At 36.6% G+C, this 14997-nt stretch overlaps 1 pseudogene; it reads left to right on the forward strand.

Moving 5' to 3' along the window:
- The first annotated feature begins 235 nt into the window (after positions 1-235).
- The window catches only part of LOC149562119 (lysine-specific demethylase JMJ27-like), a 121414-nt pseudogene continuing 106652 nt past the window's right edge, over positions 236-14997 (forward strand).

Raw genomic sequence — 14997 nt, forward strand, 5'->3', positions numbered from 1 at the left:
CTTACCAATTAGAGTGCACTATTTGAATGTCCTAGGACCTCATGGTTAGGTTCCTTAGGAGATTAGGGTAATTAGAAACCCTATTAGGTCAAGTGAAAGACCTAAGGTGTCCCTAGTGGAAGCTAGGGTAGGAGCAAGGCTACTTTGTCACATTAGAGTGGTATCAGAGAAAATTAAAGACTTGGGAAGGAGGTATATGTCTACAACTATTGGAGAGTCAGTGGGTGAGTCAAGTATGGTGATTGATGCAGAACTAGCTAAGGAAGTTGATGAGAAAAAGGAGAAGAATATACTCCTTAGTGTAGCCTTGGACGAGGTGAAGACAAAGTTGGATGAAGTTGTTGATGCGGCTATAAAAAGGGAAGACAAAGATAATGAGAAAGGTAAGGAGACAATAGAAGAAGATGTTATCCCCAAGCCAGACCCTATCTTGAATGAGGAAACTTTCTTGAAAGCTATAAAAGTCCTAGGTGGAAAATCTTTGGAAGGTGTGCCACTATTCAGTGGATAGATGGATATAGATACAGTAATGGATTGGTTGGATGGTATGGAGAACCACTTTGAGTGTGAAGGGGTGCCAGAGGCACAAAAGGTCAAAGTGGCTAATTCAAGACTTAGAGGCTCAGCCTAAACTTGGTGGAATATGTACAAGATGAGAGGATGAACATGGGAAAGAAGCCTATAGCCATTTGGAATGCCATGGTTACCAAATTGAAGGAGAATTTCCTACCTGAGGATTTTGAAATCTAACTTCACAAGAGAAGACAAGGACTGAAACAAAGAGACTTGGATGTGGCCTCTTAAATAGAGGAGTTTCAAAGGTTATGTCTCAGATCCAAGAAACAAGAGGAAGAGCCAATAAAGGTGGCTAGGTATTTGGGTGGTTTGAAGTGGAACATCCAAGAGGACCAAGGTAGAGGAAATGTAAAAAGGAATCAAGGTGAAAATAAGTTGATAGAGCAAGCCACTGAAATCACCCCTAGAGGGGGATATAGTAGAGGAAGAGGAAACCAAGTAGGTTCTAATAGAGGTAGAGGATTAGGAAGAAGTAAATCATACTTTGCTAGTATGAAGTATTACAATTGTGGTCAACTTGGCCACCTTGCATATATGTGCCCTAAAATGCCCTCATCTTCAAATCATGAAAAGAGAGTAGCATATGCACAAGAGTATAAATCTAATTGCAAGGAAAATGAAGTGGATCACATAGAGTCTGAGAAAGGTGAGAACCTTATGTTTAGGAGGGTGTTGATCAAACAACCTACTCCTGGTGAACCCAAGCATAGGAGAGCTCTATTTAGGATAAGATGCAAGATCGTTGGAAAATTTTGTAAGGTGGTGGTGGATTCAAACTCTAGTGATAACATAATATTAGAGGAGGTAGTTGAGAATCTTAAGCTAGCTAAAGTACCACATGTGAATCCATAGAAGGTAACCTAGCTCAAAAAAAGTCAAAGCATACTAGTGAATGAGTAGACTTGGGTGGACTTCTCTATAGAAGGGTATAAGGATACATTATTGTGTGATATTTTTCCCATAGATGCTTTCCATTTGCTATTAAGATGACCCTGGAAATATGATAGAGAGGCAATTTACAATGACAAAGCAAAATCCATATCCTTCAAGAAGGGAGGTAGAGATTTTAAAATCCAATCTTTTTTGGAGGGAGAAGAGCCATAGTCTAAGGTTCCTAGTGTGTTTTTATGTAGTGAGAAGGAGTTTGTTAAGGATCTTATAGGTGAAGAGAGTCAAGGCTATCTAGTGGTGTTGAAGTCCAAGGGAGAAGACAAGATAGTCAAGAACCCTTTACCTGCATAGGTTCAAGCATTGCTTCAAAAATACTTTTAAGAAATTATGAGTGATGGCACTCTTGCTACCCTACCTCCAAGAAGAGTCATAAGCCATAAAGTAGTCTTTTCTCATAGTGCATCCTTAAAAAAAGAAGCATACAAGCTTACTCCATGCCAAAATCTCAAAGTGGTGAGATAGGTGTAAGAACTGATGGACCAAGGTCTAATAAAGGATAGCACAAGCCCATGTGTGGTCCTTATTGTACTAGCATCCAAGAAGGGAGGAAAATGGAGACTATGTATAGACTCAAGGGTCATAAATAGGATCACAATCAGGTATAGGTTTCCCATACCTAGGATTGAGGACCTCATGGATTATCTCGGAGGAGCTATGTATTTCACCAAATTGGATTTGAAGAGTGGATACTGTACACTCAAAAGTGTCCCACTCTAAACCCTTCTATCCAAACGATCCCATGAGTTTGGAATGCTTGGATGTTGGCTTAGAGCTCCCTATCCATGGAGTGCAAGAGAGTGTATTTCAAGTTCAAGGGCTCTCAGCCGAGCCTTAGGAATACTCTTCTTGCTAGTAAACCATGCAATGGGAGGTTCCAAAGAAAAGATGCAAGAATGAAAATGTCTTAAGGAGTTCCTCAAGAATGCAATGCAAATATGAAAACTAAGCAAATATGAGAATTCAAAATGCAGCTATGCTAAAATATGTATGAGAGTGTTATAATCCAACTATTATACTATACAATTTAAGCTAAATGTAAAAATGAAAGCTAAGCTAAGCTAGAATGTCATGGATGAGAGAATGTAGACAAGAAAGAGAAGTTCTCCACAAAGCTCCAAAGAAACCTATTAGAAAACTTGCAACATAACAATATTCAAATGAGGGTGGATCCTTTGAGGGGGAAAGCTCTCTCCCTTTTAAAGTTGTATGAATGGTAGAGATCAAGATGAATATGGTGGATGATCAACGGTGGAATTCAAAAAGAGGAGTGATCCATGTGCACACACAAGTCAACCAATAGAATAGAAGTTGACTTGTCACATAAAACAAAAGTCTCACAAGCCTTTTCTTTTAATTGTAAAATAGAAAAAGGACTTTATGTGTGCACTTTAAGTGGGTTAGAAGAATGGGGTCTTTTATTTAATTAAAAGGGGACATGCTCTTTTAATCAAATAATGAACTTAGGATAGCATAGTCAAACTAGAGGTTATAATCAAATAAATTGATTATTAGCAATTTGGTCTAGGTAAATGATTAAATTAAATTAGCCAAAATGCTAAGAAGGGGGCTAATAGTCTAGATGACCATTTTTAGGTGATTACAGATACCACCAAATTAGGATTAAGGAGGGTGATCAGTGGAAAAAAACATTTAAGACAACATATGGGCTTTATGAATGGCTTGTGATGTCATTTGGTCTCTCAAATGCTCCTAGCACATTCATGAGGCTCATGAATGAAGTGCTTAAGGAATTTACTAGAAGTTTTTTGGTGGTGTATCTAGATGATATACTCATCTTCAACAAGATGAAGGAGGAACACATCAAGCGTGTGGAAGTAGTATTACAAAGGCTTCATGAGGAGAAGCTTGCTATAAACTTGAGAAGTGTGACTTCTTCAAGAAAGAACTAGCATACTTGAGTTTTGGGATGTATAAGGGATCTTTGAAGATGGATCAAGAGAAGGTTTTTTCTATCCTCAATTGGCCATAACCTACTACATCTACTGAGGTAAAGAGTTTTTAAGGTCTAGCTCAATTCTATAGGAAATTTGACATTAGGAATTTTAGTGGCATATGTTCACCTTTTCTAGATACCATAAATGGTGGGGTCAAATATAACTTCAAGTGTACCTTAGAAATAGAGTGTAAGAATTTGGTATAGCTCTGATACCATGTAAGAATTTTCCTAAGGCAATAATTCAACACCAAGATGCTCAATAGATAGCGCAAGAGAGACAAATAGTGATCAAATGAGAATCTCAATAATGATCAAAATGATAATGGATATCAAATGATTTGATAATATTTAGATAAACTAAGGGATAAAGATCACAAAAAATCTATACCAATGTGTAGATCATGAAATTCTACCCCCAAAAAAAAATTGCTCAAAAAAAGCAGTCCGTATGAGGGAGATATCATTGTTTGAAAATAACCTCTGTAATTATTTTTCCTGAATCACCACCATCGCACCTCCAAAAATCAATTGACTCTAGATTTCACCTTAGATTTCTAATTTTGATGAAACAAAAGTTGATTTGGGATTTTTCTGAACTTCTGAATATGATGCCAATATCTAATTTGCACCAAAAAGCTCCAATCTTGTCCTGCAAAAAACATATCTCCTACTAGCCTTAAAGGCCAAATTTTCCTTAGAATTTTGGAAATAAAATGCAAATCCAAAAATAAATTTAGAGATGCAAAAACATTCAAATCTAAAAAATTAATTGCACAGATCTAAAGAGATTATACCAATTTCTAAAATCGGGCCTTTGTGTTTCGGTTTGCAAATTTTTTTTGCCTTAGATTTGACTATGGCCTAGGATAGGCAAATTTATAGTCAAAATTCATTGAATCAATCCTCTAGATGCAATGGTGAGGTCCATTTTGGCTCTAGAAACTCCCAATAATTGTAGATACTTCAGATTTGAATCGTGGTCCTCTGAGAGATGAAGCAAAAATGGTCTCCAATGGCTATGTGAAGAGAAGCTCCCTCAGCTTTGATACCATTTAAGAATTTTCCTTAGGGAAAAATAACACCAAGATCAAGAAGCTCAAATACAAGTACAATATGGACCAATAATGGATGATCAAAATAAAAATAATGAGAATATCATATGTACAATACACACTAGAAGTGCCTATATATAAAGGCATCTAGAATGACTAGGAGTTCGCAAAGTGATAAGCCTCACCACCAAGAGTGGATTATCCTCCATTGAGCATAGAATTTAATGTGATTATGAGAGGATAATCTTACAAAGGTGTATCTCATAAAGAGATGTTGTAGACACCATATGCTCAACTAGAGTGCAAACAACTATGTTTTCTACATGACAACTTAGATGAATATGCAAACTCCTATGTTGTCAACAAGACAACTCATATAACTATACATACTCTTAGGTGTCTATATAATAAATAATAAAATAATGCATTTAACCTAAGTAATCTTAAGTAAATTTTAATAATAATTAATTATTTACACTAACATAGAGAAATAATTTGAAATTTTGAAGAAGCAAGTAGCTACCCAACCTATTTTGCAATACCTAGTTTTGAGAAACTTTTCACCATAGAGTGTGATGCAAGTTTTCTAGTAGTAGGTGGAGTGTTAAGTCAGGAAGGTAGGCCAGTAGCCTTCTTTAGCGAAAAAACTTAATGAGGAGAAAAAGAAGTATTCATCTTATGACCTAGAACTCTATGCCCTAGTTCAATCTCTTAGGAAGTAGAGACACTACCTATTGCCCAAGGAATTTGTTGTTTTCATAGATAACCAAGCTCTTAGCTATATTAACACCCAATAAAAGTTGAGTAATAGGAATTTCAAGTGGATGGAGTACTTGCAAGCTTTCACTTTCATAATCAAGCATAAGAAAGGATAGATTAATAAAGTGGTAGATGCATTGAGTAGAAGATTGTTAATAGTTCAAGATGTTCAGTTGTACAACATTGGGATAGAGAGCTTCAAGAGTCTTTATAAGGAAGATGAAGACTTTGCTCAGGCCTAAAAGTTATGTTCTAACTTTGAGAATCACTTTCATAGAAAGTTCTCCAAATTTACATTATAGAACAGATTCTTATTCAAGGGTAATAAGTTATTTGTACCAAGAGGTTCAATAAGAGAAAACCTAATTTGGGAGAAGCACAATGGAAGCCTAAGTGGACACTTTGATGTAAACAAGACCTTGGAATTAGTCCAAAGGTTCTACTATTGGCTCAAAGTAGTCAGAGATGTAACTATGTATGAAAAGCTAAGGGAGGTATGAGTAATGTAGGTCTTTGTCAGCCCTTACTAGTCCCAAATAGGCCATGGGAGTGTGTGAGAATGAAATTCATAGTAGGATTTCCAAAGACAAAACATGATTATGACAATGTCCATGTAGTTGTTGATAGATTCAACAAGATGGGGCACTTCATTCCACACAAAACTACCAATGATGCAAGCCACATTGCACATCTATTCTTCAAAGAAATTGTGAGGATTCATGGCCTTCCATTAAGCATAGTGTCAGATAGGGATGTAAAATTCATGAGTCACTTTTGGAAGACCTTGTGGAGCAGACTTGGTACAAACTTGTCATTTGGATCAGCCTACCATCCCTAAATACATGGTCAAATTAAAGTGGTTAACGAGGTACTAGGTAATCTCTCGAGGTGCCTAACTAAGGAGTATGGGAAAACTTGGGATGTCATCGTTCCCCAAGAAGAGTATGCCTACAATGATAGTTGGAATAGAACCATAGGAAAAAGTCCCTCTGAAATTGTGTATGGAATGCATCCAAGGGGTGTGTGTGAGTTGAGGGATCTTGGAGGGATGGAACATAGGAGTGGACATGCTAAGGATTTTTCCCACACCATGAAAGAAATCCAAGAATAAGTCAAGAAGACTATTTGAGATAACACACAAAAACTAAAGGCCAAGGTGGATGAAATAAGGAAAGACATTTAGTTTGTTGTTGGTGACTATGTTATGGTGCATTTGAACAAATCCAAATTGCACAAAGGTATGCCACCAAGTTACAAATGAAAAGAGTGGGGCCTTGCAAAATCTTGGCCAAGTATGGAGCCAATGCCTATAGAATTGATTTACCCTCAAATTTGGGCATCTCTCCCATCTTCAATGTGGGATTTAGTTGAATTCAAGGGTACAACACCTCAAAGTATTCAAGGGGTCAGTATTGATCTAGAGCCTGTAGTAGTACCTTCATCACACAAGTTGGAAGTTGAAAAAGTGTTGGATTCAAGAGTGAAGAAGGCCACCAGACATCAGGTGTACATGGAGCACCTCATCAAGTGGAAGGGAAAGCCTAGTTCAGAGGCAACATGGGTTGCTGAGGCAGATTTCAATAGAGTTGGCATCCCCCAAGACCTATTGTCCACATGAGTGACATAGTTTTCTTTTGTGGTGGAGTATGGTGCAAGGGCACCTAGGTGGGGTCATGATAGACCTAGGGATCCTAGGGTCTTTTTTCTTGTAGTGGTGCTAGCCACACCAGTAGGTGAATAATAGGGCTTGCCTAGTCCTAAGGTGAAGTTGTTTAGGGTAAGTTTCTCATAGTTGCTCAATGAGGCCAAATGGAGCATCTGTTTGATTAATAGGGTAGGATGGAAAAATGAGGATTTAAGGATATTTTTACTTGTATTTCATCCATTTAAGGCCTTTGGAAAAGTTTAGTGACCGTTAGATCAAGTTTGAAGATCAAACACCAAATGATGTAAAAGTTGCTCAAAAGTTGTTAATGTTGTCATTGACAACATTGACAACTTTTTGTTGCTTTTAAGAAACTTTGTAGTTAGTGTCTTATAACTATCTAAAATAGTTAGGGAGAGACTTGGGATGTTTTTATATGACCATCCTCAACCTTTTTGTAGGTTGGAAGTTGGGAATAATTTTGGGTGTACACATTAAAGAACAAGTTCATAGTAACAATTTTATGCTTTTGAGGCTTTTGACATTTTAATGGATTAGATTTGGATATTTTATGGTTGGAAGTGTTAAAAATTAGTTTGATTTAGGATTCTGTAGAATTTTAGTTTGTGGTTTCATTTGGTTTTAGGTGCTTGAATAAATTATTTTGTTTCTTCATTATTTGTTGTCTTGAACCAAGTGCCTGAGCAAGATAGAGTCATAACTCCTTTTACCACCATAGGATTTGTCTGACCTCTTGGGATTTGGGAGATGGCTCCTTGCACATATTTTACAACAAAGGAGGCCCTTGGAAATCAAAGAAAACATTTTTATGGTGATTCCCTAAGCGAGCTAGAGATGCATGTCTAGGGATCACAATCAAGTACAAAGGTATTAGGGTGATTGAATGTTCATGATACTTCAATCAAAGATAGGTAAGTGTTAGGAGGATATGTAATGAGGCTCCAATATCAATGGAAGGCATTTTTGAAAGTTCTATGGAGGGAAAAACATGTTTCTTTTAGACAACCTGTTAAACCTTGAAAACCCTTTCTTTTAGGCATATTTTGTGGTCATACTGTATGGATAGGTTGAGAACCCTAGACCACCAAAATCTTCAAGTTCTTTGAAAAGGGTGTCTATATTGAAGGTTTGTTTAACCCTTTGTTAAGGACTTTTGCAAGTTATTTGAGATTTTCTTCATTAGGAGGGTGAATTGCTTGTAGCCCTATTACAAGCATTTAAGTGAATTCTTGCTTACTATTTGGAACCTGATTTGAGTGAAAATCTGAGGTGTCCCTAGCGAAAGCCAAGGTAGGAGAAAGGCTAGTTTGTTACATCAATAAATGCAAGGAAGCATAAAACCTAAAGAGTGCCTTTGGTCTAAATGTCAACGTGAGGAAATCACATAGTAAGAAGAGCATGGAAATGATATACAATGGATGAATTACATGGGAGAATTTATGAAGTAAGGACCTAACAATCCAAAGAATCCATGCTCCTTACTATTTGATAAGAAATAATGGGGTTAGCTAAAGTTTTGACATGTCAACAAATGACTTAATGTACACATCCCATATCCTTTCTATTATTTAAGTTATCCATTTAAATATAATATCATAGAAAAAAAGGGAAAAACATAAGAAAAGACCCATTTATGTTCATACATGGGAAATGAGGAAAAGGTCATATTATTAAATAAAATGCTTTAGTACCATAAAGTTTATGTTCTTTATGCTTAAAATTAGAAAGGAAAAGATAAAATAAGATATAGTTAATATTTTTGTTTAAGATTAGAAAAGTAAGATAAATAAATGTTGATATATTTTAAAGAAATAAATTTGTATTATAAATATAAATATATTGTTAGTGTAATACCACAAAATTAGCTCATTGCCATCATCACCAATTCTGGTCTATTTCAATCAATCCTAAGTCCTGTGTCACTAGGAAATTCTTATTCTACTACTCACTACTTGACTTAATTGCCAAATGCAAAAAACCTTAATCTACATTCATCATACTCTTTATTTAATTCCTAAAGTATTGACCCATATTAGTCATATTAAACCTACTGATTAAGATTTAATTTAATTTGAAGTATTTATACTTTAATTAAATTAAATTATATCCTAAGGCTATTGTACTAAGGGAATTAAAATATTTAATTTAATAATTATACCCACTTTAATTAGTTGAATGTGATTATTCAATTAAATAGAAAAGGTATTTGTGAGGTCATATCTCACCTATTAAATTAAATAATATCTTCAAAATTCTCTCTTTAGTCCTAAATGGAAACTCTGAGTGAACTACTTCTCGAAAATGAAATCAATCTAGTTAACTTGATCTCACACTTATGACAAGTTTAGTTAACTACTCATCACACTCAGATTTGAAACAATTCACTTCACCTGCACAAGGAAGTTTCCATCTTAACTGAATCTCCTATCTAATCTTAACTGTTCATCAAGGTTGATCCTGACCGTTGATCTATTCCTATCTTCTATTTAAAGGGCTCTCAGTCCCTCATTACAAAGGTTGAATTGAATCACTATCGAATCTCTACTGAATTGTGCACTCATTTAAGCTCATTATTTTTCATAAGCTTTTACTTTCCTAGATTAAATGTCATTTAGATTTAATATGCATACATCTAGTTAAGTTTATTTTATATGTTCTTAGATTAAATTCATATCTCATTTAGATTACTTGCACACTCATATAGACTTAATTACATTTAAACCCTTCATTCTAGAATGGTCTGGTTGCCTGCATTTCAACTCTGAGAGCATAAATAGGCAAAATCCTTCTGGATTGAAGGCAACAGGTCATCTTGTAGGACTCCACTTGGGTGAATGATCTCATGTTCATTCTAGGATGAGTCCACATGGATACAAGGACCATGTTGAAGTGTGTGTGTGAAGCATAGGTCACATTTACACATATACATTTCTTGCACCCAATGTGGGGCCGAGAAAAATAATTTTCTAGCCTCATTTATTTCATTTTCTATCATTTTTATTATTCTGTCCATACTGTTCCATAGAGATTCTTGAATTTTTCCATGAAGATTTGAAGGGTCTCGCCTAAATCTATACACTTTCTCACATGAAAAAGTGCTCAATTGTGCAAGTCTTGACACAACACCTCATTTTCTCATGTGGGTTAGTGAAAGATTTCGTGCGGCCTTGCACAAGATTTTGCCCAAAATTCTAAAATAGTGAGGTTAATTTTTCCATTTTCAACATGCTATTTGTTATATTTTATTGACGTGTTTTCCTCTGAAGCATTATTGTTCTATTTTCTAGTTTTCTGTAGCTTAACGACTATCTATAGGATGTTTGAGGAAGACTCCTCTGCATAAACCATTCAAATATGAAGTGACTATTTGTTTGTAGGATGAATTGTGAAGATACATTTGTCAAAGATAAAACTTTAAAACCCAAAAAACAATGTGTTTTCTTTCCTGCTTTCAAAACATAGTCTAATTAGGGCTTGTGAACTTTCGAGGGTGGACGACAGAAGAATAGGGGATTATGTTCTTCACCACTTGGAGGTCATGACCAAGGGTGAATCAAAAACCTAGATGCTTCTAAAAGATGACATTTCAAAGAAGACAAGCAGCTTAGTGGTTCTCTAGTGCTAATCCTTTTCTATGATGAGATGATGGTTTTCTTTCAAGAGAATCAAAATCTTCAGGGAGGATAAGTCTAGATTGATTAAGCTAAGTCAGCAATTAACTTGCTCTACGTGTTTGGGTGAGAAAGTAAGGTAGAGGAGTATGCTCTTTCTCCTTGAGGGAAATAATAAACTTTGACCCTTGCATTCGAACCACCAGTCTGAGTCTATCCTTTAGAGGGCTTGCCAGAGTAATCCAACCTCCAGGAATGACCCAAGTGAGCACACTCCTTTTGCTAGAGATTCCAATTCACTATAATCAAGATGCTTTGTAGAGAAAAAGACTCCAAAGCTAGATTAATTTCTTTCCCTTGATTCTTGATATCACTTATCAAGGGGAAGCTATGTCTGTTGCACTGGCTAGCACTGACCCTAGTCTTGCTAAGCAAGTGTGTACACTCTCAAATGCTAGGGTGGGCTATTGGTCTCAACTCTACTTGCGGATCCATCAGGGATTAATTTGAATGGAAGCCAAGTAAAAACCTCTTAGTTAGAAGCTACCTGGTTCACCTTCAAAAGGAGGCATAATCTTTGTGCAAGGAGGGGGAAGAATCTCTCCTATAGAATTCACCATAGGCATGCTACTAGATGTTTGAAGGTGGTATATGCACTTGTTCCCTACCACAAGGGCACTCATTCAACATATACTATTGATTCCTTTGAATATACCAAAAATACAGGCACCCTCTAGAGGGTGACATGACTGTGTGAGGTACATGCATGCACATAGGATGTGGGACAAATATTTTGCCTTCTCTACCATTTTCTATTTCTAGGGATAAAAGCATGTTTGTTATCAAGTCCTAAACATTTCCAAACTTGCTCAAACAAACTGAAAGTCAAGACTCCCCTATCCCTTTGAGTTGCTTTGCCCTTAGTTGGATTGTATTTGACTACTGCTTGCTTCTTGTGTTCTACTAAAAACACTTTGTCTTGCTTTGAAATCCAACATCACTTTCACAAGTCTAAAAATCAACCTGCATTCTATCTATTATTAGTAAAAAAAACCTACAATCTATCCAAAAACATCCAAAATTGTTTAAAATCTCTTCAAAATCTAACTCTATTGTCAGTTTGGTCCTGAATTTCATGCACAGTCTTGCATGTCTTCATGTGAGAACTCACTTTTTCATGCGAGTCAGTTCAGGTCTTCATGCAAGAACTTGCATATGCCCATGCAAGATCTTGCCAAGTGTCTTTGCTGAACCTGTCACTTCTTTGCATGACCTAAAGAAACTCTTTGCATGAGTTTAAATTGATGTTCTGAGATTTTGTGTCCCTTAGTGTACTTTCTCGTGCACCTCACAAAGGATCTTCACATGAGACCTTTTTATAAAACTATCAAATCAGCTTATTCGAGCAATCTACGATCTACATTTGGTCTATTTCCTGCATCGAGTTGTGCCTTCTCTTTCTGTAAATAGTCCCAAATAGTGGCATTTAGCTTAACTGAAGATTTGTGATCCATACTTTGATGAATCCCATCTTTTAGTTATCTTAATTCTTGTTCTTTAGTGCTTGTCATACTTTGCGTTATGATAGTCATAATCTCTGGTTGTTCTAGCCTTCAAATTAGATCATTCATGCCTTAGTATATAGTGCTCTTATCTTGTCCTATTGAGACTAAGTTCTAGTGCAGTCCTTGTTTAGGTTCTTGCTTCTTGTCCTTGTCTTCGATTGTAGCAACAAGGAGTGGCAACATGTTTTATCCTCTTAGACTTAAGTGAGGTCATGGTAGGGGTCATAATTGTGGCATAGGTCACCTTCCTTTTGTTATACAGTCTACATCTAGTTCATCTAGTGAGGCATCTTCATCAAGCAGATTGTGAGACTACTAGAGGTCCTATATCCCCAAATGAAATTTTAGACTTCCTTTTCAAAGGACCTTTTGAATCACAATGTACTCAAACTGAACACATTCCTACAATGACTAAGAACCTGAACATGGTAGTCATAACAGACATCAAGAATCACCTAGGAATGACAAAGAGAAAGACCATGACACTGATGAGGAACAAGAAGAGGTGGAAATAGTCCCTAAACACATAGAAAAATGTTGAACAAACAAAAACTTTCAAAATGTCATGGGAATCCTGCTCAATGAAGAGAAAGAAAGGTACTTTCTCCAACTTGCTCAAAAGGGAGCTAAGCTACCCTCTCATTTCAATGTGGAAACCATCATCACACTTGAAGAGGAAACTGAGACTTCCAAACTCCAAAAACAACTAAAAAATAATGCAAGATCAACTAGCTCAGATGATGCAAGAGAAAGACAAACCTGCTAAAACATACCCCTTAGATGCTCTCTATCCATTTCCATTTGACAAGAGCATAGACATGCCTCATTTCCCAAGAGGAATTGAACTACCCAAGTATGAAAAATACTTTGGAACCATTGATCCCCAAGATCACTTACAAAAATTTGGGGCATTATCTATGCAATTTATGCATAACCAGACATATCTCATGCATTTATTCCCTAGAAGTCTAGGTGGTTAGGCTTTGGAGTGGTTCTCACACTTGCCTCTTGGTATCAAGACGTTTGACAGAATTGCCAACTTGTTTGTCTAACAATATTCTCCTAACATTCAACACCCTGTCAATATTCGAGATCTATGTAACCTTAAGTAGAAAGTTGGGGAGCCCTTCCTCACATTCCTCCAGAGGTGGAGACAACTATACACTAAATATTCACACAAGATTCTAGAAACAAAAAAGCTTGACATCTTCACTAATAATCTCCTACCTAATTTTGGGTATAGAGTTCAACTTCAAGGTCCATGTACCTTTGAAGACATGATCACACATGCCATCCGCATAGAGGAATTTATGGTCAAGAAGGGTGAACTTACTCTTCAAAAGGACACAAAACAAGGTTCCACCTCCAATAAGGATAAAAAAAAATATGTCAACAAGAACCAAGAAATTGTACATGATGGAGTTATTGACAATGCCACTCCCAAACCTGCTAAGGCAGCGTTTAATCTCACAAATGGTCTCAATGTGACCAAAAATGCTGAGAAGCCTACTCTTGACAACAAGATGTTCAGGAACAAACCAAGAAACTCATGGGCAACACGCCCTAAGTGATAGTATATACCCTTGGGTGAACCATTGGATGTGGTTTACAAAACATTGTTACAACACAAGCTTATTTCACCACTGGACAACCCTCACCCCTATGATTCGCAACCACACCCACCATGGTGGAATGAAACCTCATTCTGTGAGTATCACCAAAATAAGGGGCACAAAACTAGCAACTGTATAAACTTGCGCCACAAAGTCTAGGACATGATTGATGTTGGTGAACTTGTGGTAGATGGAAATAAGAAGAACTCAGATCACAAGGCCTTTAAAGAGCCTTTCTCAGCTTATGAAAAAGGAGAGAGTTCAAAACCAAAGCCCAACAACAAGGTTAGCTATGCATATTCCAATGATGACAATGTGATCAACATGGTTGAAACTATGGATTCTGAATACGATGATGCCATTACCATTAAGGGCAAACAAGATAATGATAAACCCAAGACACCATTTATCTTGAGGGGCCCTACTACCAACATAATGGATAACACATCTTATCAATACTATGCTAATGTTGTTACTCACTCTCATGCCAAATTGGTGCTCAAAGACCCTACGCCTTCTCCTCCCAATCCTGAACAACATAAAGATAAAGCCCTTGTTGGTCCTTCTAGCAAAGGCGCAAAACTGACAACGCATTCAATAGCAACCAACTATAGTGTTCTCAATCAATTGAAATGAACTAATGCTCAAATCTCCATCTTTGAGCTACTTAAAATCTAGCCTGCTCACAGGTAGATTCTGGACAAAGCCCTCAATGAGGCAAACGTTCCTTAAGATCTTGATCTTGAGCAATTTTAATCCATGGTGGGTCACCTGACCTCACATTTTTTAATGTCCTTCTCTGAGGAGGATGATAACTCATTGAGTCACCTACACAATGAACCTCTACACATTGAGGTCATGATACATTAGACACGTGTTTGTTGTGTACTCATTGATAATGGTGCTAGCCTAAACATTATCTCTACTACTTTACTTAGACAATTGAATTATTTTGAGGACTCTATTGATCCTCAATGCAAGATCACTATCAAAGCATATGACAAAGTTAAACGAAAGTCTCTAGGTCTTGTGGTCTTACCAATTCATGTTGGTCTTGTAGAAAGGGATGTCACTTGTTAGGTTCTTGACATTCCCTTGGATTATATAACATTCTGTTAGGATGGCCATGGATACATTAGATGTACATTGTGTCATCCACATATCACCAATGCATCAAATTCTCATTTCATGGCTTTGAAGTTACTATTCCTGCCACTACTAGCTATACCTGCAATATGCTCAAAGCT

Source organism: Cupressus sempervirens, chromosome 4 (genome assembly GCF_028749045.1).
Source record: "Cupressus sempervirens isolate cs-2001-9-10 chromosome 4, ASM2874904v1, whole genome shotgun sequence".
Taxonomy (NCBI): Eukaryota; Viridiplantae; Streptophyta; class Pinopsida; order Cupressales; family Cupressaceae; genus Cupressus; species Cupressus sempervirens.